Raw genomic sequence first — 24,158 nt, 5'->3', positions numbered from 1 at the left:
CAGCACTTTGGGAGGGCGAGGCGGGCGGATCACGAGGTTAGGAGATTGAGACCAGCCTGACCAACATGGTGAAACCCCGTCTCTACTAAAAAATACAAATATTAGCCGGGCGTGGTGGTGGACGCCTGTGATCCCAGCTACTCAGGAGGCTGAGGCAGGAGAATCGCTTGAACCCGGGAGTTGGAGGTTGCAGCAGTGAGCCGAGATGGAGCCACTGCACTCCAACCTGGGTGACAGAGTGAGACTCCGTCTAAAAAAAAAAAAAAAAAAATTGTGTGTGTAGAAGAGGAAGAAAACTGTCCCAAGCACAGCGTTTCCTGCCACTGTCTTGCACAAGAGGCTTCATTGTTCCATAGAGGCTGGCGGTCAGTGGTCAGTCACAGGTTCGAGAAGTCGCATGCACCGGGTTTGGTACTAGAGAGGGCAGTATTATGGGAACTTTGTTCTTTCCTGGCATAGGAATGACCTCAGGCAGCCTTTCATATTTATGAGCTTTCTTTAAATAGGAGACCTTGGCCAAAGGTAGGTTTCTTTTCAGTGGAAGATGCCAGATCAATGCTTTCCCCCGGATTTATTTACTGACCAAAAACCTCGGAGAGTCAAGGGGACTTGAGTGCACCTTACATTGTTTCCTGATGTCGCGGAAGCCTTAGGAAGGTCGGCCTGCTTTACTTAAGTGGAGAGAACTCACCCCTGGCGTTTCTGATGATTCCGGTGCTAGATCTGGAAAGGCTTAGCTGCAGGAACCTTGTGTTACCCCTTCACTGGTGCTCGAGCCCCCAGTTCACATTCTAATGTGAGTGGTAGACCTGTGTTTCACTGTGGTAACGTTGCAGAAGACCCAGTCACAGTGACTGTAGGTAACCTGCTGTGTGAGAGATGTGCTTTACTGGGCGGAAGCTTCTGTTCTCAGTTGTGTCGCTTAGAAATGTGGGTCCCTAGACAACTTATTTTCCTGCCTTGTTTCTTCCGAGGGAAATGGAAGAGGGAAGGGACTAACATTCACTTTACCTGTGCCCGTGGTGTTCCCAGTTCATTCCGTTCCCTTCTAACACTCAGTGTTAAAAAGGAGGGTCACGTTGTGGTGCTAATGTGCAGCCTCTTTCCATAGAAATGGGAGATGGATGGGCCAGCTCGGCCCACCCTGTGGAGAATCTCACCTTCCCAGCCAGTTCCTGACCCCTTCATCCTGGGAGGGGGACAGACAGACGTCCAATTTTGATGCTTTGACTCCCTTCCTTTCTCCAGGCCTTCGGCTGTTTTCTGTTATATAGATTTATATAAGTGCGTAGCTTACATTTTTAATTCCCTTTTGCTGGATTATTACGCCAGTGGCATCACATTTTCTCTTAATCTAAGGGGTAAATATTCTTTAGTGAACTTTTCCAGCATGTACATTATTTGATAACGTCTTGGGAATACAAGTTGTGGGATAGTGTTATTTCTGTTTTTCTCATTCCGCATGTGTTTTTTGCAGTGTATTCATCTGGCTACCTCACCCATATTTACACACAAAACCGTTCATCTCTATAATTTTAAGTTCATGTCTATGGTATTAAACTAATTTGACTTTTTCCAGAAACAGTCATGATCTGTTTTCTTGTTATTTCATTATCGTCCACTATGTGGGACTAAATTATATTTCCTTTTGCTACAGAAAAACGAGTCTGGGATTGAATACTCATATTTCCTCATGGTTTCCTTATGTGACTTACTTTATTAAAAAGGACAGATAAATAGACCCTGCTCCCTCTTGGTGTTCACGTAGTCAATTCCTGGGACTAAGAAAGCTTTCCAGCTACTTCTGATGTGTGAGGGTGGCTAAAAGATAAAGAAGTCCTTGGAAAACATTGCTGTAGGCATTTTATTGTGGGTTAACTCCAGAGAGAGAGCAGAGGCAAATGAGTGAGAGAACAGATGAACGATTAGGCCAGAGTACTCCACCCTGTGGGTTACTAGTTGTTTGGGTGTTTGAATGGACAGGAGTCATGCAGAGATATTTTGTATTTGTAAATGGGGCCATGTTTGTATACTACAAGGAGGTGCTTGTGCTTATGGGGTGCTGTATGCTCCATGGGGTGATGTAGGTGCATGGGGGGCGCAGGGGAGAGCGTGTGGTGCCGTGGGGTGGTGTATGTGCCGTGAGGTGGTGTATGCACCATGGGGTGGTGTATGTGCTGTGGGGGGGCGCAGGGGCAGGGGGAGAGCCTGTGTGCGGGGAGTGGTGTATGTGCCACGTGTGCCGTGGAGTAGCGTACATGTTGTGGGGTAGTGTTTGTGCTGTGGGGTAGTGTATATTCCATGGGGTGGTGTATGTGCTGTGGGAGCTGCGGGGTAATGTGTGTGCTGTGGAGTGGCGTACGTACTGTGGAGTAGTGTATGTGCTGTGGGGTAGCATATGAGTCGTGGGGTAGTGCCTGTGCCCTGAGGTAGTTTGACCTCCATGATGTAACACTTTAAAAGCACTTTTAGGCCAGGCACGGTGGCTCACGCCTTTGTAATCCTAGCACTTTGGGAGGCTGAGGCGGGTGGATCACCTGATGTCAGGAGTTCAAGCCCAACCTGGCCAACATGGTGAAACCCCGTCTCTACTAAAAATACAAAAAATTAGCCAGGCGTGGTGGCGGGTGCCTGTAATCCCAGCTACTCAGAAGGCTGAGGCAGGAGAATTGCTTGAGCCCAGAAGGTGGAGGTTGCAGTGAGCTGAGATCGCACCATTACACTCCAGCCTGGGTAAAAAGAGCCAATCTCGTCTCAAATAAGAGTATTTTTTAACAGCATGGATGGAGAGCTAGTTCCATTTCCTCTTCAGAGTTGTAAGGTGGGCAACACCAATTCAGGTAGTTTAAGTTCTGAGAGAAACCAGGGCAGCCTCAGCGGGTAGCTTACTTTCCTTAGATACGCTCTGGGCCGTGGCCTCAATGCTGAGTGGGAGCCTCCCTGCCCTTCTTAGCCATATGGCCTTGGGCAAGTGGCTTAATTCCTTCTGCCTCAGTTTTCTCCTCTGAGGGTAAGAGCAGTACTCATGTCATAGCTATTGTGAGGGCTGAATGAGGTAATCTGGGTGGAGAGCCAAGCATGGGGAAGTGCTCAGTCCATTTGTCATGCCTGGCTGTTAACAGAGCTAAGTCCCTGGGTAGGGTTGGCTGGGGAGAGAGCAAACCTATGGCTGCCAGTTCTGTTGCTCAGCTACGCGTGGGTCCCAGCCTGCTGGCCTCATGGGTCACAGGAGAGGTAAACCGGCACCCTGACACTGAGCATGGTGTGGAGCTCAGGTGGGATTCAGAAAGCTTGACAACGCTGTTGTAAAACGGCCCTGGATCTCTGTAAGACTGAGCATCCCGGCCCGGGCGGAATGCGTCACTCCTTTTCCCTTCCATGCCTCCGTGTGGGTAGAGCATCTGATTTTTCTTCAGAGTTCTGTGGGTCAAGAACTCAGTCTTGTTACGGTCTTACAATCTTTTTTCAATGATTCAGCCCAGATATTTCTTGTTAATTTTGTTCTTTTGCTTGTCAAAGCTTCTGCGTGTTTCTACCTTACCGTTCTTGCTTCTTAACATATTTCTAACTTTCCAAGATAGAAAACATTGAAAGATCTGAAGGCTTTCCTTTCTGACAGTAGCTAATTACTTTCAACAAAAACAGTTATAAGTTTTTTCTAAGAGAAAAATAAACATTTTTGTTTCCCGAGAACTTCAAGCACTGCTGTATTAGAGTGTGTTAAACCTTCTAGAAAGTCCAGCTGTTTATATGCATGCATACGTGTCTGCTTCTTTATTTATTACCGAATGGTGTGTAATGTGAACATCAGTGTTCAACTGTGAGGTTGCCCCTTCTGAAAGACAGACTTATTTATTTAATTCAGTTATGCCAGCCCCTGTTTTAAAACTTCAGAAATGCCACATAATTTTGGAGTTTCTTTTCCTAATCCAGGATTAGACGATCCAGTGGGGCCTTGCTGTTGTTAGCTGCTGGAGTCTACACCACAGGAGCACTGAGTTAAGCTGCTTTAGCTGCCAAGGTCTTCAGGTATTTGAAATAAGTGAATCCTGAGGCATAGAATCCAAGACTAATAATCTGTCTCCAGCCGTGTGGTGGCAAAGCCTGCAGCACAGACTCGTAAAGTGTTCATTATTAACAAATGTTGAACCAGGCAGCTCATCCCACGAGTTCACCAAGCACCCTTCTTGTCTTCAGGGCCTCGTGTCTTCCACCTGGACATTCTAAAGCCGTCTGCCTAGATGCATAACCTCACCTTTGTGTCTACACAAAGGTTGAATCATTTCCATTGCTTTTTGGAGCCCTATTGAATATCTGCTTATTAGGAACGAGCATCTTGAGGTGCTTTTATTTCTTGCCAGGGAGTGTATTTAATAACCTAGGGGAAAAATTATTAGGTTTGGCTATAGTCAGTTAAATTTCTAGGGATGAGAACACTGTCCTTAGTTTACAATTAGTTAAAATTGCGTTGAATCCATGAACAAAAATACTTAATTGCTTAACTACACATGAAATCCTCTATTTACAGATATATTAAACCTTGAAACCCAAAATACAAATTGTTCTTTGGTGCTTGGAGCATAGGTTCAACAGAAACAGGGTTAATAAAAGATTCTCAAGTCCCAGACTTATAAATGTATTTTTAACCAAGTTAAATGCCAGTAAAAATGCTATTTATTTGCAATGAAAATCAATAGCAAGCAAGTTTTACAGCAATAGAAATTCAAGAATATCAGATAAGGGATGATTTTCTCTTTCACTTGGATATTATTATCTGAGAAGAACAAAATAGTACATCCCAGAGGCGACGAGGTTAGGCGTTGGAGTCTGACAGACCCACATTCAAGTTCCATCTCGGCTGCTGGCTGTGTGGCCTTGGCAAGTTGGTTGCCCACTGTACGCTTGATGCCCCATCTGCAAGGTGGGGACTATGATGGTGCCCACCTGGTGGGTCTGTGCAGTGACGGACAAGTCACGGCGCTCGTGCGTGCTGCGTACTGAGTGCACCGGGCGTCTTTGTTGCGTGCATGGATCTACGGCTGCGTCGCTGTCCATGCTTCTGGGCTTCCTAAGGAGACTGTGTCTCACCTTGGGCTTTCCGGATCCTTCTCCCCACCCTCCTCTGCACATGGAGAGTTGGTGACCTTGCCCTGCTCTCCCAGGGAGAGCGGTGGTCACTGCTGGGGATGCCCCCTGCCACGCCCAGGAGCCTTTCTGCCTCTGTCCTTGCCTCCTCCGGTTGGGGTGAGTGACCTGTTCTGCCGAAGTCCAGTCCCGCGTGTGCTCTGGCCCCATCTCTCTCCCTCTCTGATGACACCATCTGCCCTGCTGCTCACCGTCCTGCTGTTGGCACCATTTTAGACCCCACATTTCCCACCTGTCACCCTGCTCATTTTTTGACATCCAGCTACCATTTTTTTGTTTGTTTGTTTTTGAGACGGAGTCTCGCTCTGTCGCCCAGGCTGGAGTGCAGTGGCTCAATCTCGGCTCACTACAAGCTCCGCCTCCTGGGTTCCGCCATTCTCCCGCCTCAGCCTCCCAAGTAGCTGGGACTACAGGCGCCCATCACCAGGCCCGGCGAATTTTTTTGTATTTTTAGTAGAGATGGGGTTTCACCATGTTAGCCAGGATGGTCTCGATCGCCTGACCTCGTGATCCGCCCGCCTCGGCCTCCCAAAGTGCTGGGGTTACAGGCTTGAGCCACCGCGCCCGGCCCCAGCTACCATTTTTTTTATCAGGTTGCCCCGTGTAGCTGACCAGTCCTTCCTTCTCCTGTCTCTTCTGTGTCTACTGCCGGGGGTTCCCTTACCAAGGTCTCCATCATCCCCAGGCCCACCTCCCTCCGGCCCCTCTCTGCCCTTGCCCTCAACCTCAGCGACTCTGTGGGGCTTATGTGATCCCAGCTGCAGTTAGTGAGTGCCCCTGTGTGCTCAGAGACACGCCAGTGAGCCAGGCAGGACAGAGACCCAAGTCCCATCTCTCTGGGGCTACCTTGGATTCAGGGGAGGCGAACAGGAAACCACCACAGTGAGTGTTGGGGTGCACCACAGGCAAGGGTGCTGAGAAAAAGAGAGTGGGGTTGGGGGCAGTGCACGTGCAGGCTGGCGGGAGGATGAGGCATGGGGGGCAGTGTGTGTGCAGGGGGTGGCGGGTGGATGAGGCATGGGGGGCAGTGTGTGTGCAGGGGGTGGCGGGAGGATGAGGCATGGGGGGCAGTGTGTGTGCAGGGGGTGGCGGGAGGATGAGGCATGGGGGGCAGTGTGTGTGCAGGGGGTGGCGGGTGGATGAGGCATGGGGGGCAGTGTGTGTGCAGGGGGTGGCGGAGGATGAGGCATGGGGGGCAGTGTGTGTGGGAGGATGAGGCATGGGGGGCAGTGTGTGTGCAGGGGGTGGCGGGAGGATGAGGCATGGGGGGCAGTGTGTGTGCAGGGGGTGGCGGGTGGATGAGGTGAGGGCCTGGCCAGGTGGGTGCTTGCGTGTCCAGCCTGAGGGGCGGCCCGTGCAGCAGCCTCTGGGAGCCCTGGGGCCTTCCATGGGCTGCTTCCTGTGGCCTCCTGCGGGCTGGCTGCCCCTCAGACTCCCGTGCTGGCCTCTGCCTTCCCCGGGGCCACCCTGGGCTCCTAGTGGCCTTTCTTCCCTCTCCATCAACACCCTCGTCCCAGGAAGAGGCGTCCACTGCCTGCTACCTGCCGTGCAGCCATGTTCATTTCCGTGTTCCAGCGTCTCCCGTGTGCCTGGAACATTCCTGGCACGAAAAAGCCACGCAGAAAACAGCTGCTGGGCCACCACGGAGGCCCCAGGTCGTTAGTGTTAATCACAGTGGTGAAGAGGTTGCCCTTGGCGATTCGGAAGGGAATTCAGGGAGAGCAGCCGCAGCGCCCTGTCCCCGGAGGCTGGTGTCCAGAGCCAGAGTTCTGAGGGCCTCCTCATAGTTTTAAAACTATTTTTTTTTTTTTTTTTTTTTGAGACGGAGTCTCACTCTGTCGCAGGGGCTGGAGTGCAGTGGCCGGATCTCAGCTCACTGCAAGCTCCGCCTCCCGGGTTCACGCCATTCTCCTGCCTCAGCCTCCCGAGTAGCTGGGACTACAGGCGCCTGCCACCTCGCCCGGCTAGTTTTTTGTATTTTTAGTAGAGACGGGGTTTCACAGTGTTAGCCAGGATGGTCTCGATCTCCTGACCTGGTGATCCGCCCGTCTCGGCCTCCCAAAGTGCTGGGATTACAGGCTTGAGCCACCGCGCCCGGCCGTTTTAAAACTATTTATATTTTATTTTTTATTTTTGAGACAGAGTCTCACTCTGTTGCTCAGGCTGGGGTGCAGTGGCTTGATCTTGCCTCAGTACAACCTCTGCCTCCCAGGTGCAAGCAATTCTCCTGCCTCAGACTCCTGAGTAGCTGGGATTTATGCCACCATGCCCAGCTAATTTTTGTGTGGGTATATATATATATATATATATATATATATATATATATATTGGTAGAGATGGGTTTTCACCACGTTGGCCAGGCTGGTCTCGAACTCCTGACCTCAGATGATCCGCCCACCTCCACCCCCCCAAAGTGCTGGGATTGCAGGCATGAGTCACTGGGCCCGGCCCTAAAACTACTTTCATTTTAAAACTATGAGTTCTTAAGAACTAAACTCTGATCCCTGGAAACAATATGCCAATTCTGGTGTGCATGACATTTGCTTTCCAGGCAGGTGTTTCCCAATTTTGTTAGATTCTCGAGGAAGCCCCTGCCCCTGCTAAAGTTAAGACTTCTGTCCTGGGACAGGCAGGTGACTGCTCCTCTGATGTGGCTGCATGGGCGCACTCAGCGGCCTCAACACAATTTGAGCTTCTTGCTAACATTTGAACACAGAGGACCACACATACATCCCCACATTTCCTCACTTTTTTGGAAGTCTCGTGACTCCTGGCTACTGGTTCCCCACGGACCACTTCTGCTGGAGCGACAGCCACTTGGGGAGGGTCGGTGCTCTCCACTGGCCTGAGTTGCTGGGCCCATCACTGCTGTGTCGAAGCCTGAGACCACCCCACCCCGTCCCAAGGAGGACACAGACTTTTCTGGTTTGGTTGAGACTTGCAGAGCCTAAAGAAAACTGCTGGGTTGTTTTTGCAAGTTACCTAATGGTGCCTTACCTGCCGCGTGCTTTTGTCCCGTGGCACATTTGTTTGTAATTCACCATGGCTGTAATTGCAGCAGAGCCGCAGAGCTTTCTCCTTATTACATATCCTGAGAAGGAAGCCCTGGCAGCCAGACCTACAAGAGGGTTCTGTGGCTTACTCATGCAGGGATGCTGGGATGTTAGGCTGGGAGTCAGGAGGTGGAATTTTAGACTTTCTCTGCCACCTTTTACCTTGGTAACCAGGGCTGATGTGTGAACCCTTTGGGCAGATAAATCATTAGTTGCCTCTTTAAAACCAATCTTTTTTTTTTTTTGGAGACGGAGTCTCGCTCTGTCACCCAGGCTGGAGTGCAGTGGCCCGATCTCAGCTCCCTGCAAGCTCCGCCTCCCGGGTTTACACCATTCTCCTGCCTCAGCCTCCAAAGTAGCTGGGACTACAGGCGCCTGCCATCTCGCTTGGCTAGTTTTTTGTATTTTTTAGTAGAGACGGGGTTTCACCGTGTTAGCCAGGATGGTCTTGAGCTTCTGACCTTGTGATGCGCCCGTTTCGGCCTCCCAAAGTGCTGGGATTACAGGCTTGAGCCGCCGCGCCCGGCTAAACCAATCTTATATTTATTTGTTTACTTTTGAGACAAGGTCTCACTCTGTCACCCAGGCTGGAGTGCAGTGGCGCTATCTCAGCTCAGTGCAACCTCCACCTCTTGGGTTCAAATAATTCTCATGCCTCAGCCTCCCAAGTAGCTTGGATTACAGGCACCTGCCACCACTCCTGGCTCATTTTCTTAATTTGTATTTTTAGTAGAGACAGAGTTTTACCATGTTGGCCAGGCTGGTCTCAAACTCCTGACCTCAAATGATCCGCCCGCCTTGGCCTTCCAAAGTGCTGGGATTACAGGTGTGAGCCACTACACCTGATCTTTAAACCAATCCTTTAAATATTGTTCTCCATTTTCAAAGCAGAGTGGGAAGAAACTGATTTTTCTATGAATAAAGATTGTGTAAGTCTTTCTTTCAAATGTGATTTGTGTTCCCATTCAGAAATTTGTTAGTGACATATTTTCACTTATTTGCAAGTGCCTTTCCTTATAGTTTTTCTGTCACTCAACTCAGATGAGTTAGTCATTCTCAAGGATAAAGACCACTTAGATGAATATACTTTCAAATTCTTACTCTGAATGTGTTTAAGTAACCACCCTCTACTCCTATTTGGCAAAATGTTTCCCATTTTTCTGTGGTTTGTATTTTATATTTTGTGGCTTTCAGAACCAGATGACTTCTTGGAAGGCATATTAAAAGTTTACAATTGAGACAATAAAATAAATCACTTTTTCCTGGGAGATAGTATTATGTCACACATCATTTGGTATCAAAATTTCCCACGGCTGTGGCTGCAGAGTTGAGGGACATCGGCTGGCTGCCCCTGGGGTTGGTGGTCCGGTGTGAACTCTGCACATTATGGTGTGTGTGCCTTAAGTGCAAACATTTTAACAAAGACAGGTTGCTGCCGGCAAGAAGGGTTTTAACTTCTTTAAGTTCATGTTACTTCTGCTGAGTTGAAAGCGGCACATTTCACAGATGGTGTCATTGGTGGAGGCTGAGCCTGCCAGCACCTGATCCGTGTGTGCTTTGGCCGGACGATGGTCTACACTGGGCCCCGTGCAGCCTCCTGCCGGCAGCCTGTGTCCCACCTGGCTCTGCTCTGAGCCATTCATGTCGCCTCCAGAGGCAGCTGTGAAATGAAACTCATGGCCTTTGCTATCTCTTCTGTCCTGGGTGGTGAGGATCAAATGAACCTTTATTAATGGACATGAAAATAACCTTGTAATTTCATACAGTGAGATTACACTTTGCATAAGCTTTTCAATGTGATACATTGTAAAGTGCTGTAAAAATACCTCAGGAAAGGGCTGCCAATTTTTGTCACATCTCATGTGACAAAGGTAATTTTTTTTTTTTTTTTGGCTTGGAAAGGGAACAAAAATAAGATCATTTTTCCTGGTTGGAAGATAAAAGATTTTAAAGAGAAGGTTTGTTACATGTGAAAAAAACGATTTGATCAAAGGCATAATTTGTTGAATTAACACATTCGACAAGTTTGGAAATTACACGTTCAATAAAGATGTGAAGAGTGTGCAGCCTGGCAAGGCGTCTCTGTCCTTAGTGTGCCCACATCCAATACAGGAAGGGCAGGAGAGGCTGGCATGAGAGGCACCCATGGTCCGTGCTGTGGGCACCTTTGGGAGGCAGCCTGGGAGAGGCGGGGCCTGCTCCAGAGAGAGAAGGGCTGCCGTCCGGCACGTCTGGGGACCGGGACCTTCCTTCCCGAAGGGTTGTACCTGCAGCCCCTCTCCATCTTCACGGCAGCCCTGTGAAGGAGAACCGTGCCGTCCTGTGACAGGGCAGCCGGGTCTTGTTGGCACTGGGTACTGAGGGTGGCGGGTGGGCGCAGGCCTTTCTGCCTGACTCTGACCTTGTTCTCCCTGGCATGGTCTGCACCCTGCGAAGGGTGAGCGAACACCCTCCTGGCCCAGTTCAGCCCCAGGGTGTGCCCGTTGTCCTCACATCGTTAATTATCCATAGCGTCCCAGCTTAGCACGTTCCACGGCCACTCCACCCCAGGGTCGCGAACCCTGGGGTGGACTCTCGCCATATGCCCCGTTCTGCTTGTCACCCGCCTCGCCCTGAGGAGCCTCCGGCTGTTTCAGGACTTGTCCCCACACCACATGTCCAGGGCAGTTCTTCACTAGCATCCCCACTACCCCTGAATCCATTCCCACGTGTGTGGGCTTGGACCTGCTTCTCCTGCCCGAGTATCTCTGTATCTCTGAGTAGTGAGGCTTCGACGTTAGTGCTGTGGGGAAGAGGCTGGGCTTGGCTCAACTGTTGAAGGATCAGCCGACCCACAAGTCGCTGTGGCCCTTTCAGGAGAATGTTGGGGGGCAGGAGTGGCCAGCGGCCACCTGAGAATGGGAGTGGCACCCGAATATGTGGAATACACAGAAATTCGAGTCTACCTGTGGCTGTCTCCTCTGTCTTTTCTACCATGATTCTTCCATGTCCCTTGCAACAGCAACACATCCCAGCCAGGAGAGGAGAACTCTGGGAGGTTGTCTGGAAGTTGCAGGTGCATTAAGTATTGTTGCTGCGTGCTCACCAGTTAGGCTCAGGCACAGCTAGTAACTTCCAGGCATCTCGGCAGTGTCTGGCGTTTGGCAGTCAAGCTGTGTTTAGTTTTGACTTGAATAAAGGTTACAGAATACAGAAACAATCTACCCTTTGAGGGAAAACTTCCCTAGTCCACCTGACCTTTGAAATGCCGAGAATCCCAGAGATGTTGAAGGAAGTGCCCAGAGGAAGATCTGGTCCACAGTGGATATTCAGCACAGTGATTTTTTTCCTATAAAAAATTATCTGTCAGGGCCAGGCACGGTGACCCACGCCTGTAATCGCAGCACTTTGGGAGGCCGAGGTGGGCAGATCAGGAGGTCAGGAGATGGACACCATCCTGGCTAACACGGTGAAACCCTGTCTCTACTAAAAATGCAATAAATTAGCCGGGCACGGTGGCGGGCACCTGTAGTCCCAGCTACTTGGGAGGCTGAGGCAGGAGAATGGTGTAAACCCAGGAGGCGGAGCTTGCAGTGAGAGGAGATCACACCATTGCACTCCAGGTTGGGCAACAGAGCGAGACTCCATCTCAAAAAAAAAAAAATTATCTGTGGACACATTTATAACCCCAGTAGTGGACCCAGGTGTGAGTAGGCTCTACGTCACCCTTGTCCTCCGAGTGTTACCCCTGGCATTGTGCTTGTGTGTCGGCGTCCTGTGGATGGGCCCATGGTCATCCAGCTGGTGGTTCATGAGTGCACACATTCCTGAGGAGATGGATGGAGACAGGCGTTGCTAGTAGCAGTTCCTCCTCTTGTCACAGAGTGTGCAAAAACTCTACAGCCTGGCGCAGTGGCTCACGCCTGTCATCCCAGCACTTTGGGAGGCCGAGGTGGGTGGATCACCTGAGGTCAGGAGTTCAAGACCAGCCTGGCCAATGTGGAGAAACCCTGTCTCTACTACAAATACAAAAATTAGCCGGGCGTCGTGGCCGGCACCTGTAATCCCAGCTACTCAGGAGGCTGAGGCAGGAGAATCATTTGAACCCGGGAGGCAGAGGTTGCAGTGAGCTGAAGTCACGCCTTTCTACTCCAGCCTGGGCGACAGAGCAAGACTACATCATCTCAAAAAAAAAAAAAAACAACAACACCGTATGTACAGACACCGTAGTAACCACATGGAGGCCCCCGCCCCGTCCCCGGCATGTTCCAGTGGGAAGCAGAGCCTTGGAAGGCATGCACTCGGGGTGTGGGGTGGTGTCGCCCTCTGCCCTGAGGCGGCCGGGCCTCAGGCCCTATGTGTCAAGGAGGGTTCTTGTGTTCTGCAGGCTCCTCATCTCTCCTCTCTGCTGTGCTGTGCGTGCGTCTCTCTGGGTGGCCTCGGCTGGGCCTTCTCTCTCTGTGAGATGGGCTCATTTCTCAGGGCTTTCTTCATGCTGCTGATATCTGTCCCCTCTCAGGTCCACTCAGGTTCAAAAGCGACAACTAACCTTGTCCAACACATGTGCATGAGAGCGAGGCGGCCAGAAGCATGGGTCTGAGAGCTTTGCCTGAAGAACAGGCAGTGTGTGTGTGTGTGTCTTGCAGCGTCCCCACCTCAGCGGCTCAGGGCCTTGCTATCTCCCAGCTTTTTCCCAGCGTCTCACCAGCAAAGTGAGTTTATGAAGTGAGAATCATGTTAGCATACAGGCTTGATGATTGAAAAAGTAGGTGCCAAGAATGTGACTACAGAATGAATAATTTTCATCCTGAAAAACTGATATATTGTTTACGACATGATTCTCTGAGATGCTTGTTGCTGAGGTTACAAACTTAAATGGTTTTATTGTTATTTAAGCACCTAGCAACTTAGCGTGGAGCTGAACAGGTACTGCGTGTGTCTCAGAGAGCTCAGCCGCTGTAACAGAATACCACAGGCTGCATGGTTGACGCAACAGAAATTTATTTCTTGTAGCTCTTGAGGCTGGAGATCAGATCAGGTGTCCGTATGGCGAGGTCTGGTGAGGGGCCCTCCCTGGGGGGCAGGTGGCTGTGTCCTCCCAGAGAGGGAGAGAGAACTCTCCCTCTTCCTCCTCTTAACCACACACCAATCCTGTCTGATTGGGACACAGACCTCATGACCTCATCTAATCTTGAGTACCTCCTACAGGCCCAGTGTCAGGTCCAGTCACATTAGGGGTTAGGGCTTCAACAGATTTTCGAGGGGACCACAGTTCAGCCCACAGCAGTGTGCTGGTGGCCGAGGCACTATTTAGGTGGCAAATATTCATACAGATGGGAAATGGCAAAGAGGACAGTCAGAAAAACACATGACGCCTTGTCTGCTGCTTTATGAAATAGATGACAGAAGCATGCTTCACGAAGTCTGGAAAGACACTACATGCTTAGTGAGAATGGGTTATTTTCTAAGTTGTAGGACAAACTTAGGTAATTTTGACCCTTCTTAGATGTAACAGACCGCAGTTCCCATGGTTGGATTGTATCTAAGGTTCTGTGTATTTGTATCTTCTTGTTGCTTTTTTTTTTTTTTTTGCCCCTGGAGAAGGCTGGTGGTTGGTATTAAAACAATGCTATAACGTATTGTTTTGGTTTTTGCATTACAATCCAAACACGCAGCATCTGGCTTATTGACAAGACAGATGTTAGGGTTTACGTCCCAATACGGGATTGGGCCTGTCTGCTCAGTAAACTCGGAGGCTGCTGGATCATGATCTAGTTCTTCCAGTAAATGGAATTGCTTTTTGGAGCCCATACTCTGTTCACCTGCGTGTGTGGAGGATGACGTCTTACCTTTGGCAAAATTGGACCTTACTAGTTGGAAGTTGCACTTGAAATGCAAGTTAGAACAGCAGGACACGTTGGTCCCTGCTCTGCAAGGCAGGGGAATTGCGGGACGGCTCCAGTGCCATGCCACCCACACATCAGCCACCATGCGGTTTCCTAAGTCAAGCAGTGAGCTCCCATGCCAGCTGTTGTCCAGCTTTCTGGGTTAGTGTCTTTTTAAATAATCAAAGGTCTTTACCCTCCTTTAAGTACCTGCCCAGTTGTCATATGAACAGCTCAGAGATGATCACAGATTGTGACTCTCAGTCGGTAGTTAGGGTGGCCTCTGGTGATTGTTGGAAAAACTCTGGGTACTTTGCACTCTCTTTGACAGAAAATGCAAGGCCAAATGGCTCCAGCACTCAGCGGAAACCAAATGGTTTCCATGCTCTTGGGAGCCCAAGGCCGCAGTGGCTGCTCTGCCCCCGCATTGTCTTATCTGGAAATGTCTGTGGGAGGCGAGGCTGACTGCGGAGTGCGTCTTAGGTTCGTATCTGGGGCACATGAGTGTCTGAGGTGGGCTGGGGGCGTCCCCCACTCTGTGCCTGCCCAAGTGCAGGTGGGCTGGGGGCGCCCCCCACTCTGTACCTCTCAGTACAGGAGCAGCTCGCCGGAGTCTGAGGTGGGCTGGGGGCGCCCCCTATTCTGTGCCTGCCCAAGTGCAGGAGCAGCTCGCCCATTTCCTTCATTCTTTCTGGCTTTGTTGCTCCCCATTGCCTGGGAAGGAAGCGGCTGCCTGAATAATTAAATAATCTCCTGCTTCAGAGAAAAGAGGATTTCCTCCAACCTATTTTCAGCAAAGGATTAGGGACAGTGAAGTCCTGCCACTAGAATGCCATCTAGATTTTGGTGTGGTTTTCCAAGGTCTCAGACTGCCACGAAGACGTGGAAATGGCTTTCAGACCTCAGTGGGACCCCTGGTGTGGGGGATGGGAGGTTTGCAGGCGAATGGGACCACTGGTTCTCCTTCACTTTCCGACAAAATGCCTCATACACATGTGGAATAACTGGCACCTCTGCTTCTCTTTAGAAAGTGCAGTGAGGTGGCGTGATTTCACTCAGATAAATGGAGACAAACCATTAAAATATTAGGTAACCATCAAGTACACACGTCTTTTTTTTTTTTTCAGTAATAAATGACTTTGGTATAAATCTGAAAGCAACACACGTAAAAAGAAAGCTGGAGCGACTGTCATGGTGGCTGGAGTTTCCTTTTGTCCTGATTTCTGGTGTTATTTGACTCCTTTCACCATTTCTGTGATGTAACATGGAAATAAAATGTGCAAGCCCTTGGCAGTGAGTGACACGTAGAGAGGGAATCCCTGGGATTCTTCTAGGGAAGGGTGTGTGATGTTCTCAGCACACGTCGGTGCTCAGCAGTTGATGTTCATCCCACACGCATTGAGCGCCTGCTGTATGTGCTGCAGATTCTGTGGGGAGCAAGAGGCACAGGTGCCCCGGCTCTCCTGGAGACTGGGCAAGGTTGGAAGGCACATGGCATGTAGCACACCGGCTGTGGGGAGGCGCCAGGGAGAAAATGAGAAGGGAAGGGTGTCGGGGAGCAGGCACAGAGGACTGGAAGCTGGCAGGGGCCATCAGAGGACAGTTCTAGGCAGAGGAAGCCCTGGGGCCTGCTGACAAGGAGGCCGCCCCCAAAGAGGGATGAGCAGAGGCCTAGTCTGAGACCTAAGCAGGTGTCGACTTCCCCTTTAGTTTTCCTGCTCAAAATACAGAATATATGCGTTGTTTTTCAATAGTGTTTTAAGCTTGTTTAATATTATACGGCCAAAGGAGGAAAATGTTACATAGTAGGTAAATTTTGATGGTTTTTAGCATTATAAAGATGTATTGCTTTATTGAATGAATATACAATAAATTGATTTATAGATAATTTTTTTATCGTGGCAAAACACATAAACTTTACCATCTTATCCATTACGAAGTGTATAGTTCCGTGGCGTTAAATGCACTCGGTGCTGTGCAGTCACCACCGCCATGTACTTGCGGATCTTTTTCATCATCCCAAATTGAAACTGATTGGGGCAATTTTAAGTAGTTTCTGCATCTGCTATTGTGTAGCTTGCTTTTTGGGCAACACTTTTTTTTTTTCATCAGTGAGAAACATCTTAATGGGTGAAGAGAAGACTTTGAAACAAAAGTGCCAGTTACATTTAAATGCAGAATGGACCGAGATAGGAGGATTTTTTTTCTTTTAAATAATTGGCCATAGTAGGTTTCTTAAAAAGGTAAACACTTGAATGTGAGGACTCATTTGCACTTGATGTTTTGCTCAATATGCTGAGAGCGGCAAGAGAGGAGAATCTGGTGTTTCATCTTAGAGCAAATAATACTTGATAGTAAGAGACAGAAAGTCATAAGCGTGATGTTCGGCAGGCAAGACATTTAAATCATACAGCTCATAATGATGTTAGTTGAATGGTGTTATACAGTTCTATGACTTTTTCCTAAGTGTGTTTGTAAGAAATTGGAATGAGGATATTTTCTGTGGCATTTTCTTCTAGGTGCTCAGTTCTGCTAATTGCTTGGTTTGAATAAGTGCTCTTCCAGTTGGTCTGTAACATTTCTTTTAACTATCTAAGAATTTATGAAGAAATAGATTAATTTGAAAATTACATTTGAGAGTATTTTCCTGTAAAATTGTTGGTTCTGTGAGAAACAATTCCTGTTATTTCTTCTTTAAATATGATATGAGATTTTTGTTCTTCTGTTGAAATAATTCTTTGATTTCTTGAATTGCTGTGTTGGTTTCTAATGGACGGCATGGTTTCAAAAGCTGTTAGGTTGGTGCACGTGTATTTGCAGTTTTTGCATTGTTGAAATTTGCCGTTTGATGTTGGAATATGTTCTTAAATCAATGTGGTTATGCCACACATCATTTTAATGTGCATTTCTCACTTTATTTTTTTGCGACTGACTTATTACTTGCCATTTATTTTATATTTATTTTAGACTGTGGAAAAGATGTTGGACAAAAAGCAAAATCGAGCGATTTTCTTATTCGAGTTCAGAATGGGCCGTAAAGCGGTGGAGACAACTTGCAACATCAACACTGCAATGGGCCCAGGAGCCACTGGGAAAGGCTAAACGAGCACACAGTGCAGTGTTAGGTCAAGAAGTTTTACAGGCTGGGCACGGTGGCTCATGCCTGTAATCCCAGCACTTTGGGAGGCTGAGGTGGGCGGATCATCTGAGATCAGGAGTTTGAGACCAGCCAGGCCAACATGGTGAAACCTCGTCTCTACCAAAAATATATAATTAGCCTGCTGTGGTGGCGCACACCTGTGATTCCAGCTACTCAGGAGGCTGAGACAGGAGACTCACTTGAACCCGGGAGAGAGAGGTTGCAGTGAGCTGAGATTGCACCATTGCACTCCAGCCTGGGCAATAAGAGTGAAACTCTGTCTCAAAAAAAAAAAAAAAAGAAGAAGAAGTTTGCCGAGGAGACTAGAGCCTTGAAGATGAGGAGCGTAGTGGCTGCCTTCGGAAGTTGACAGCAACCAACTGAGAGCAGTCATTGAAGCTCATTCCTTTCAACTACACGAGAAGCTGCTGAAGAACTCAACGTCGACCATTCCACAGTCGATCGGTATTTGACGCAAATTGAAAAGGTGGAAAAGCTCAGTAAGTGGGTGCCTCATGAGCTAAGCGAGAATCAAAAAAATTGTGATTTTGAAGTATCATCTTTTCTTTTTTTTTTTTTTTTTTTTTGAGACGGAGTCTTGCTCTGCCACCCAGGCTGGAGTGCAGTGGCCGGATCTCAGCTCACTGCAAGCTCCGCCTCCCGGGTTTACGCCATTCTCCTGCCTCAGCCTCCCGAGTAGCTGGGACTACAGGCGCCCGCCTCGTCGCCCGGCTAGTTTTTTGTATTTTTAGTAGAGACGGGGTTTCACCGTGTTAGCCAGGATGGTCTCGATCTCCTGACCTCGTGATCCGCCCGTCTCGGCCTCCCAAAGTGCTGGGATTACAGGCTTGAGCCACCACGCCCGGCCTGAAGTATCATCTTTTCTTATTCTACACAAGAAAAACCATTTCTCCATCAGATTGTGATGTGCGCCGAAAAGTGGATCTTATATGACAACTGGTGACAACCAGCTCAGTGGTTGAGCCGAGAAGAAGCTCCAAAGCACTTCCCAAAGCCAAACTTGCACCAAAAAAAAGTCACGTCACTGTCTGGTGGTCTGCTGCCGGTCTGATCCACTGCAGCTTTCTGAATCCCCAAGAAACCTTTCCGTCTGAGAGTGACGCTCAGCAAATGGATGAAATGCTTTGAAAACTGCAACGCCTCCAGCCGGCACTGGTCAACAGGAAGGGCCCAGTTCTTCTCTACCACAGCGCCCGACCGCACGTCACACAACCCACACTTCAAAAGTGGAAACTGGGCTGCGAAGTTTGGCCTTATCCGCCATGTTCACCTGACCTCTCAGTAACCGACCACCACTTCTTCGAGCATCTCGACAACTTTTTGCAGGGAAAACGCTTCCACAACCAGCAGGATGCAGAAAATGCTTTCCAAGAGTTTGTCGAATCCCAAAGCATGAATTTTTATGCTATGGGAATAAACAAACTTATTTCTCATTGGCAAAAAAAAAAAAGTGTTGATTGTAACAGTTCCTATTTTCGTTAATAAAGACGTGTTTGAGCCTAGTTATAATGATTTAAAATTCACGGTCCGAAACTGCAATTACCTTTGCACCAACCTAAGTCCCCTTACTATTAGTAAGAAACTTAATTGTAAAATGGAGTCATTATATATTTTAGATTGTTAGACTCATTTAAAAACCACAAGTATAGCATGAAACTGACTAGAAACCCTTTTTGGCAGGCAATCTTTGCAGTTGACAGAAGAGTGTTAATGAGTATTAATACTCATTACAGAAAAGTATAAAAGGAGTATTAATGGCTTTTCCTTAGCACCCCCACTCACGATTTTAGTTCATTAAAAAATGGGTTGACACTGATTTCTGTCAACATGTCACCCTTGCAAACCTCAGAGTGACTGAGTCTGATGGACAGTCTCTCTCACTGTGGCTTCCCGGGCTGTCACTCAGATGTGGCCCATCCCTGTGGGCTGCACGTGGGCTGCGTGTGGCCCTGTGAGTCTGTCCCGCCCCTGCCCGACAAGCCTATAGCTTTCAGTGAGTGGCTCTCCCGCCTGTGTTTTGAACTCATGGAGGGGAGAGGGGGTTTGTGCAGAGAATCTAGGATGGTGTGCATCTGGTTTTATTTTTTAATGAATGGGCCTGGCCAAGGAGGAGTGATTTGGTTCCTGTCTTGACTTGACGACCCTCTGGGCCAGGCACGCCCTCCAGGGTAGACTCCAGGAGGGATGGGTGTCATGTGTCCATAGGGATCCAGGTGGGAAGGGGAGTGCCGGGAAGCAGGTCTGGGAGGGGGAATTGGGTGTCCCCAGCCAGCCCATCTCAGGGATCCATGTGGGACTCTTGGCCAGGCCTCTGTGCCCCTCCTGGCTGCATCTTCAGGATGAAGCTCTGACTTTTTTTTAACTTACCCAAACTCCTTTCTAATGGGACTGGGGAGTCATGCCCTACAAATCATAAATTCCCATCAGATGGGTTTTATTGAACCCTGTATATCATGACTTACTTTCCAGTCTGACTCTGGCAGAACAAGGAAGAAAATAAAAATGTTTTACCCCAAAATATATTTCCTTGTCATACCTTGAAATTACCCTGCAAGGCCTCTTGTGGGAAAAATCCACATTCTATAGAGAATCCTTTTCCTGTTTTGTTTTCCTTCTTTCCTCTCCAGGTCCAGGAAATCATCAGCAAAGAGCCAGGCACCCTTTTAAGTCCGATAAAAAACAATTTACAACCTGCCCTCTCTGAAGTCTGCTGAGAGCTTCCTCTGCACAATGAAACTTGGTCTCCACAATCCTTTATCTTAACCTGAACATTTCCTTTCTATCATCCCAGGTCTTCAGATGAACTCAACCAGAAGATGTTTAAATTTACCCGTAGCCTGGAAGCCCCTCGCTTTGAGTTGTCCTGCCTTTCTGAACCAAACCAGTGTATTTCTTAGGTGTATTTGATTGAAGTCTCATGCCTCCCTAAAATGTGTAAAACCAAGCTACACCCCAACCACGTTGGACACATGTTCTCAGGACCTCCTGAGGGTTGTGTCACTCTTATTTGGCTCAGAATAAATCTCTTCAGATATTTTACAGAGTTTGACGCTTGTTGTCAACAGTCTGCAAATAGGAGCTGCCCCCATGAGGGCATAGCCCGGGTGGGCCGTACCGCTCTCTGCTGCTGACCAGCCCCTGTCGGAGCTGATGCCGCCCATGGCCCGCAGCTGAGAGCAGGTGTCTCAGCAGCACAGGTCCTCTCCCTGCAGTGTACCGGGGAGCTGGGAATCAGCCATGGTGAGGGCCTGGAAGTGCGTGACACCTGGGTGTCAGGCAGCCACTCTCAGCATCCACACTCCCTGAGGGTCTCGGGAGGCCGACTGTGGTCGGGAATCTCGAGTGTCATCATGTCATCCTCTCTTTGCAGACGTGTGTGTGACCGTGGTGTTTAAGTTGTGTCTGCAGCCTCGGGTCCTTTGGAAAGGCTCCTTCTCACAAAGACTGCAGCGTGTTCACAAAGCCAGCTCATGCCTCCAAATGTCAACTCAAAACCCAGTCAGCCCCTAAGCAGGTGGCCCACACTGTGTGTGACTCGCAGAATCAGCTTTTCCTGACAGGATGTGATGAAGCTCTCGTAACTAAAGTGGCAGGGCCGAGCCACTCCCCAGGAAACAAGCGCCCCAGGTTGTCCCTTCTCTACCACTGCCCTGGAAGAGTTCTACCCACGAGGGCCCTCAGAGCCATCTCCATTCGAATTTTAACAGGAAGGAAGGAGCCTGCGGAAGAAGGCAGGGCTCCAGGAGGCGGTCGAGGCCTCTGTGGTGGTCGGGCAGGCCCCGCGGGGCTGAGCTGCTGGGTTTTCCTGGGCCTGGGCTGCCCTTTGGTTCTAGGGAGTGGTTGTAATACTCCAGGCAGAGCTGCTGTTTCATGGGGAGGGCATTCACAGGTGGTGAGTGTGGACGGTGAGGGGAAGACCAGTTCCAGTCTTTGGCAAACGCTGATGATAATGAAAATCATTTAAAAATTCGTAGCAGCACAGACAAGCCACAGCTCTGGTTGGTCCTCACCTCCTGTCACTGTCTCATCCCTGCAGAGAGAGAAGGTTCTACTCCCCGGGGCTCTCCCAGCCCCATGTCATGTGATGGGGCACTAGTCACGGTGCGGGAGGCTTCAGACCAGAGGGCAGGGCCCCTGCCAGCCACCCGGAGTGACCCACCCACCGCTGTTTAAAGGAGGGACTCGGGTCTCAAAGCGCTGGGATCAGAGGTCACCAGAGGCTGCTGAAATCAGATGGAGTTGGAGGGCTGGCATGTTCGCATTTGGGGGAAGGAGGCAGGACCCGCAGGGGACTCGTCCTGCGTGCTGACACTTTACCACGAGGCAGCCGGGCTGTGTGCGGCTCTTCCGACTTTTCATCATGCTTCCTGAGCCAGAGCCATTTAAAAAAAATGTTCTGAAATTTAAAAGGTAGTATTCACTCTAAAATTTTGTTGCTTAAAAAAAGTGACTTGAAGTAGCAGGAAAATTGTCCCAAATTACTTGTTAAAAATAAAAGCTCAGCCAGGTGTGGTGATGCACACCTGTGATCCCAGCTACTTGAGAGGCCGAGGTGGGAGGATCAGATCGCTTGAGCCCGGGAGTTCGAAGCGAGCTTGGGCAACATAGCAAGACCCTGTCTCTAATACATACGTAAATAAAATAAAAGTTAAAAACTCAGAGGGGAAGAACCTGAGATCCAATTTTAAATCCACTTGATGAGGAAAAAAGAAAGGAAGCAGCTCAGGGACGTCACCGTAAACAGGCACCGCATCCGCCAGGGGTCAGGAGTCAGAGGTCAGGGGTCAGGGCTCTGGACCGGGAGGGGCTCTGCAGGGACGTCGCCGTCCATGGGCACCATGCGCTGAGCCAGGGGTCAGTGCTTTGGACCGGGCAGGACTCTGTTTTGCTTCCATTTTGAAACCACTGGAAGTCCTGGCTGTTGAGAATTCCAGGCTCGAATTTCTAGAGAGTGTTCCCAGGACTGGGAAACAGCCTGGATGTGTGGAGTAAAAGGCAGTTCTTGGATTGCTATGAAGGAAGGGAAGCGAGGCTCGGCGTCCTGTCCCAGCCTCTCTGCCTTCTGAATACAGCCCAGGAGCCTGGATGACTCATTTTCTGGAGCACATAGATATGGAGGGGGCGGAGGGGAGAGGCCTTAGTTAATTAACATTTGTAGGAATCTGGGGCTCCCTCTCCCAGCCCTGTTGTCTGGGGAGCAACGTACTGAACCCAGAGTGAGGACAGCTGGCTGCAGTGTCAGGGGCAGGACCTTTTGTTGATGAGTTTAAAAAACAAAACAAAAGCTGCCAGGTGCCTCCTTCGCATGTTGGCTCCCACGTGTTTTTCCTGTTCTCCCTCCCCACCCTGAGTGGCACACTCTGCTTGAAAATAGCGCAGATGCATTTTGCTTCCCGTGAAATGTGGCCAGTAGTTCCCTAGGAGTAAACAATGTGGTCGTGCCCCCGGGGGTGGGGGGGCGGGAAGAGCAGCTTAGTTAGGCACCCACCCCCACATACAAAGCACTCCCTCCATGGTTAGAATTTGCTGGGGCTAAGGAAGTCAGGGCTGGTTTTCTGCAGCCACCTTGGAGCCAGGTCGTGCCATTTAAATGGCCCTCAAAGCTCTACCTGGATCCACACCGACCTTTATCCGAGCTCACGTGGGCCCCACAGTTTGGCTGATAGTGGGGGATCGTGAGGTGAGGGACAGCAACCCCTTCCTGTCCTTGTCTAGGCCTCTGAGGCCCGAAGGACAGGCTCGTCTCTCTACTGTGGGTGCTGGTCCTGGCTGGTCAGCCGGCGTCCACAGCCCCTCGACTCCCCGCGCAGAGCCCCTCTCACTGGACCGGCATCAGTGCGCCACGGAGACTGGAAACCTGTTTCCAAGGTGTGGCTCTATGGCTGGACCAAAATCGGTTAGGTGAGGGCCAGTTCTGGTCAGGGTGCCACCTCTGCCTTTTCTTATGTCCACTGGAAAAAATAAAGAGAGGTTTGTCATGCCCGGTTGTTCGGGACTTGGGGCTTCATGCAGGCCCGGGGAGGTGGTGTCTCTAGTGTTTGCTGAGCACAAAGGGTATGAAAGTGGGTGACGCCTCAGAGGTGAGGGCTTTCTTTTTATAGCAGCCACACTGGAGCTCAGTGTCTGAGGAGACCTAGAGTGTTTGTCTGAATGTTTGAAAGAGGCGTATCTGGTTAACGTGAGCAGAGGCTTGGAAATTTAGAGCACTCTCAGCTGTATTTCAGTAGACTGTGACGGTAGTTACACAGCCATCCGTTTTAGCATTCTCAGACTGTTCTCAAACTTGGAGACCCGGGCGCGGTGGCTCACACCTGGAATCCCAGCACTTTGGGAGGCCGAGGCAGGCGGATCACAAGGTCAGGAGTTCGAGACCAGCCTGGCCAACATGGTGAAACCCCGTCTCTACTAAAAATACAAAAATTTGCTGGGCGTGGTGGCGGCGCCTGTAATCCCAGCTACTCAGGAGGCCAAGGCAGGAGAATTGCTTGAACCTGGGAGGCAGAGGTTGCAGTGAGCCGAGATTGCATCCTTGCACTTCAGCCTGGGCGACAGAGCAAGACTCTGTCTCTAAAAAAATAAATAAATAAAAACATGGAGTTCACAAAGTGGCATGAATAATCATGAAACGAAGTGACTTCTCAAAGTCTAATGGTTCTCATACATATAAGAATTCATGTTATTAAACAAGTCTAAATAAAAAAATTGTGCACTGCATAAGTGACAGGTAATTTTGTAGTATTTGTTAAAGTGCCATCATAGCCGCCTGTGAAACAGGTCCCGGTGGGTGTCTGGTTCTTGTTTAATGCCACAGCTTCTGAGACTCCATTTGTTTCAGGCAGAGTGGGCATTTCACTCGCGGTTTAATTTGCAGGAAGATCACATTCTGGCCATTTAATCTTCTGATGACAGCTAACTATTGATAAGGATAAAATGAAA

At 49.4% G+C, this 24,158-nt stretch overlaps 1 protein-coding gene across 1 annotated transcript in view; it reads left to right on the top strand.

Moving 5' to 3' along the window:
- Positions 1-24,158, top strand: part of ATP11A (ATPase phospholipid transporting 11A) — a 182,992-nt gene that overhangs the window by 876 nt on the left and 157,958 nt on the right. The gene's annotated exons all lie outside the window — the stretch shown is intronic.

The sequence above is a fragment of the Trachypithecus francoisi genome, unplaced genomic scaffold (genome assembly GCF_009764315.1).
Source record: "Trachypithecus francoisi isolate TF-2019V2 unplaced genomic scaffold, Tfra_2.0 Lachesis_group18, whole genome shotgun sequence".
Taxonomy (NCBI): domain Eukaryota; kingdom Metazoa; phylum Chordata; class Mammalia; order Primates; family Cercopithecidae; genus Trachypithecus; species Trachypithecus francoisi.
The sequence above is the reverse complement of the archived record's forward strand: the minus strand, read 5'-3'. Positions and strand labels throughout refer to the sequence as shown.